This window comes from Thermobia domestica, chromosome 8 (genome assembly GCF_964235325.1).
Source record: "Thermobia domestica chromosome 8, izTheDome1.hap1.1, whole genome shotgun sequence".
NCBI classification, from domain to species: Eukaryota; Metazoa; Arthropoda; class Insecta; order Zygentoma; family Lepismatidae; genus Thermobia; species Thermobia domestica.
In genome coordinates, this window is record NC_137461.1 from 27,788,773 (window position 1) to 27,794,772 (window position 6,000).

General features: G+C 35.3%; 1 protein-coding gene across 2 annotated transcripts in view; it reads right to left on the minus strand.

Moving 5' to 3' along the window:
• The window catches only part of LOC145692805 (uncharacterized), an 87,686-nt gene extending 83,082 nt beyond the window's left edge, over nucleotides 1-4,604 (minus strand). For both annotated transcript variants that reach the window (XR_014132642.1, XR_014132641.1), the window contains exon 1: nucleotides 4,518-4,604. The gene's annotated coding sequence lies outside the window, so the exon portion shown is untranslated. The remainder of the gene's footprint in view (nucleotides 1-4,517) is intronic.
• Nucleotides 4,605-6,000: the final 1,396 nt, after the last annotated feature.

Below are 6,000 nucleotides of genomic sequence, written 5' to 3' on the forward strand. Positions count from 1 at the left end.
GGAGTGAAGAAAAATGAGAAATCCAAAGTTTTACGGACCGACACCAAGTAACACAGGAGATACAGAGGAAAGAAGAATCTAGAATGATGTGAAGATAGCAATGCAAAAGATACACTGACACAGAAAAACTTCAAAATGATTAAGGTAATCAAAATGACACTTAGACAACAGCATAGTAAGCAAACATTGTACCCACAGACATACTCAATAACATCATATGTAATGCAGTGTTGCCAATGAGCAAAAAATTAAGTTTTGTTACATGGCACGGAACACAAATTATAAAGTAGAAAATCTAATTATGAGTAGAATCATACCTGTGAAGTCATGATGTACAATGTTGCCAACATTTGAAGATAGGCCTATATGAATTCCTACATGAATCTCGGATGTAGAAGAGTACACACAGTACCAACATACTGCGGAACGCTTTATCAACAGCAACAGTGAAAAATTGACTACCAATAATGTGTGAGGTGATACAATATCAGAAAAGTGAGCCTGCTAATCATCCAAGAGCATGCATCATTTCAGTTTTGTGTGCTGTGTTTGATACTATTCTAATTGTCCACTCAATATTTTGTGACACTGCTGACATTTTGCTATGTTATACTATCTGTGTTATGCATTTGAACTAAATTCGTAGTATGAGACCCAGATTCCTTTATTACCATCTGTTGCCACATATCATACTTCTCCATTGTACATTTTCAGCACACGTAGCTCCAATTGTGTGCAACACTGTACCACTACACTTCACTGTTTTGTTTAGTGATAACAGTGCATTTCAAATCTGTGCACACTTGTATATAGTGCTGTTTCAAACAGAATACTTTTATGCTGAGTTGGCAACACTGCTTCACGTATGGCAACACTGTTTGTGGTTTTCCATAGGGCATTGTGTTTTTATTATATTGTGCAACTTTTGTTTTGATTGCTTTAACTTTAACGGTTTTCAAGATATTTACTGTAAACGTACATAATTCCATGATATATATATATATATATATATATATATATATATATATATATATATATATATATATATATATATATATATATCTTTTTTTTTGATATTCAAATTTTGAAACCGTGGGGCCGCGGTGGCTCAGTGGTAGAGCGTTCACCTCTGGTGCATGGGGTCCTGGGTTCAAACCCTGCTCCCGCTAAGTGAACTTTGTGGTGGGCAAACAACATGTGCGTGGGTTTTCTCGGGGTTCTCCCGTTTCCTCCCACTTTCTTCAATCCATCGTTTCATTCATTACTCATCATCACAGTCTCCTTTAGCCTAATCGGCATAACCGTGGGACGTAAAACTCAAAAATTTCATTTCATTTTTTTTTCAAATTTTGAAACCCCATAGCACCTTAAATTTTGTTCATTTTCATTTCTCATGTTGCTCTATCAAATGTGCTATGTGGCAATCAGATTTTAGCGACAACTTGTGGGACCCTCCCGTGTAAGTGTTCCCCCCCCTCGGAACATTATTTCTGAAAGAAACACTACTGGTCGGCTTTGGTTTGAGTTACGTATTAAATCAACTGTACTGTTCAATGTGCATGGTTGTTTTGGTTTTGTGACGGAAAAACTGACTTCCAAGTCATTCAACAGTTGTGTGGCACTGTTCAACGGCGCTGACTTTCCAAAATTTATGTGGGTGCATATCAATGATTGGACGTGTTATATGTTTTCAGGGGAATGTCAATATTTTTTGATTGATTTCCTTTCAGTTAAAATCTGCTGTGAACACTGTCATAAAGGGCTGTACTCGATTGTATTCACAATATAGTTTCATTTTATTATTATTATTATTATTATTATTATTATTATTATTATTATTATTATTATTATTATTATTATTATTGTGGGGACTGCCTTTGACTAGGCCAGAGACAGGCAAAGAAGAGGGCAAGATGTTGCTTGGGTGCCCAGAAACAAAAAATTGCATTTTAAAGGTTAGAAATTTTAACTTGCATCCCAATGTTTTAATTGCTTATTATTTTTTGATAATGGCAAGTGACAAATCTTTATTTTATACTAGCAGCGTTCACCCCGCTTCGCTGCGGTCACCCCGGAACGCAATAAACTTTGTTACTTAGATAATTTTTACTTTTTCGCTTTCAAATTGCAGTAAATGTTAAAATTATAGCGCCTGTCATTTATGTTAACCCGCCGAGTCACATGGTCATGCGGGTTGCATATAAATACGTTTATTTTTACCTATGATGAACTAATAACAAAGGATTTGTACGTATGGACACTTGAATGGTCAATTATCTCAAGACACTGGTAATTAAAAATTAAAGTGATATGATAAAAACCATCTAGGGTCCAAATCCTAATAACCCCCCAAAAATGAAAGAAATTGGTTCAGCCGTATTAGCGTGATGAGTTCACAAAGGATTTGTGCGTTCTCTTTTATATATATAGATTGTTCCTATCAAACTAAAAAAAATGTGGGTGCTGGAACCCCAGAGCACCCATATAGTCAGCGCCTATGGCACTGTTAGTGGAAAACCCATCCACCACAGCAAAGTCGTACCACATTGGATGGGGAAAATCGGTTTTTAATTACCGTTAGGCCAAGAACAGCATAAAAAAAGCACATAATGATTCGGTGCCACAACTGTTGAATGATTTGGAAGTCAGTTTTTCCGTCAGAGAAAACGAAAAAAAAAAAAAAAATTGCCAAAGCCGTCGTATTTCGAATCGAAATGTCACTCGTAGCCGAATCCACTTTCGTTATGCCGCTTACAGCGCTATCTATTGATACACTTTGGAACTTTTGTTACCTTATATCATACCGTTTCTCTCAAGGATGTTATAAAATAGAGGATCTGCCGATATGTATCTTTATCCTATTAGATTAATGAAGCCAAAAAAACAACCGAGCATCGGCAAGTCTGATTGGCTACTCTCGTTTTCGCCATCGTCTGATTGGTTACTTTTGTTTCCGCCATGATTGTTGGCTCAAAATATTGCAATCTTATTGGGCGGAGTAGGCAGAGTAGGGGTGGTGAAACTGTCACGTATGGCTTCAAGATTTTCTTATAAAGGCAGATCCTCTATTTTATAAGATCCTTGGTTTCTCCCTTCGTCAAATATATTTATTCAGTTCAAATTTGAAGTCATTCTGACTAATGGTTCTTTTCTTAACAGCATTTTGAAAGTGGGACTTCAATAATAATTATCCTATCAATTGATAGATGGCATTGACCTCAAACCCCGAATGCCTTAGGCTACTCTATTACACATCTGAGCAGTCGGTCTTGCTCTCCTGTTTCACAGAAAATAGTTAAAGGAAATTTATAGCCAGAAAGAGTTTTTTTTTTTTTTTTTTCAAGTCTCCATTTGCTTGTAGTTTCTAGGAGTTATACTGAACATAGAACGAAGCACTCCATTCGGGTGTTAAATACGGATTTTTATTTTCCACAAAATTTCCAAATTAAAGACACTATCTTCTAATTGAATGTTAATCCCCATCAACTCTTCCGAATATCATTACATTTTTAACGTTTTTATTTTCCTTACTAGCACACTTAAAACAATTTGTCTACTGGGAAAGATACAGTTGACAAACAAAGATGAAAGGATAATAAATTTACAAGATCTCTGTATTGATCAAGTCCAGAGATGAGGAAACGGCCATAATGGCCTTATTATTCGCTATAATTCGGGCGTTCATACCCTTGATAAGATAAATGGATGGTGTAGTGAAAAAAATTTGACTCCGGTCAGGATTTGAGCTCTCAATGTCAAGAATAATCAATCCATTACAGTACACTATATGCTATCAATCTGGTCATTCACCAAAGATAACATATTAATTCAAATAACACACAAAATAATTTAAAAAATGGTCTCTATATGATTGTGAACAGTCACGTGACGCAAATAAGATCAGTTGCAAGTTCTGAAAAGAAGCATTGACGGCTACAGTAGTGTGAAGACTGTTACGAGCTTATTATATGTATCTAGCGATCTGTTAATTAATATTCAAAATCAAAGTATAAAAAATATCATAAGGGGTTGTCCACATTTTACGTAACGCGGCAAAGGGGAAGGCGGTTCGGCCTTGAGTTACAAAGTCTGACAAAGGAGAAGAAAGGGGTTTACGTCTTCGTTACGTAACACATGATTTTTTTGTTGTAGTCTTTGTCACGAGGGAGACCAGGGGTTCGATTCCCCACCGAGGAGCTGTGTTTCGTAACTTTAAAATAGAGAGATTTTTTGTTAATTTGAATAAATGATTATAGAATACTGCTTATTATTCGTTATAATTAGATGTGCATAGTTCTATTGAATGGTTCTAGTGGTCTCGGTAAAAATGAACAAATACTAATTCAGATGCACCTTGATTATTATTGAAACAAGTTACATAGAATTGAAGGAAAGTTACACAATAATAATTATAGGAATTATAATTGATAACAAATTAAGCCTGTCATAAAGGAAGACTTCCATGCACTGAACTTCTTATGTGTCGCCTCTTTAGCATAATTAATGAAGGTACTTACAGAATGAATTGATTGCATAGGCTGAGGTCCATCCTGACCAGGTTCCAATTCTAGTGGTCGACTAACTATACTGTTCTCACTGACGGAAAATGACTGACCAAATAACTGACCCTTTGTTTACTATTTGTTTAGTTTAAATATCCCTGGTTTTGGCGTTTCACCTGTATAAATTCCTTATTTTGTTTTTGTATTTTGTCATTTTCACTTTCATTTTTAGATTTCACTTCCTTGAAAGTAAATTTGTTTATGGAACCTCAGCCTTTTCCTTTTTATTTTTAATTCCAAAAGTTTTTAATATACATCGATGTATTAAAAGTTACATTACAATACAATCTTTTAAACAAATAATTTAACCAGTTCTTTTCTTTTTTATAAATAAAGAAATCTTTCTATTGTTTTGGGAAATTGCGAACATATAGCCTATATAAATTGAATCATGCAGACGAGATTCGATGATCCTACTAGACACCAGCGTCACTGGTGACAAACCCTGCGTGTATTACAATACAATAAAAGTCCGTTTTGTGGCTATCGCAACATTGCATTTACGACACACACTTTTCTGGACTTAGTTTTTAGTGATCATAACCACCGCTTGAAAATGCCCTTGCGTTCCCACTCATATCGATATTTCTGAGAATATTATTAAAAACTTTTGATTTGAATCATTACCCCACTCTTTTCTTCTAACAAAGGTTTTCGCATGTGAAATAGAAGAAACTCTTTATCGTGAAATAATAATATCGACGGAATGATCCACGATTTGCAGAGCAAAATAAGATATTAAAAACTTAATTCGTCGGATATTCATCTTGCACTGAATCTTATTTTTGGATTTGAATATTTCTGAAGAAATCGACTTTATTCGCATTCTCGCACTGGTTTAGAACAAGGATAATTTGAAAAGGGGTAAACTGAAGTCCAAGATCTAGAGAAGATGCTCGAAAACTTGTTCACAAACGAGATGTCCCTGGTCCTTCACGTATGCAGCTAATTCGAATCTGCGGTCGACGAGGAAGAGAACTTCTTTGCATCGTCGACATTGGCAAACTTCAAATACGCAAAGCATTCTGAATCCCGATAAAAAAAAGGTCGATGTCGGTTCTTTAGATCATATTTCACTTTCTTCTTCCGGCAATATTTCCTCCTTCCAATTATCGCTGACCTAAAAGGATGGGATCTCCGTGAGAAAACGATGTATGCAATTTGGAAGAGTAAAGACTGGTCATTTAAACAACCTTATGGTGTTAAAATATTATTATGGTACTACCATCTCCCAATACTTTGATTTGTTGGCGAAAAAAAAACACTACAAATATATTCAGAATACAAGCATTTAGTAATAGAAGGTTCTACTATTAATTTTTTTTTAATTGTAATAACTCCCAAAATAAGCAAAATCGGCGAAGAAACAAAAAGCAAAAAGTGTTACGTAACGAATAGGGGATGGGTTCGGTCTTGCTTTACGAAGTGTGACAAGGGG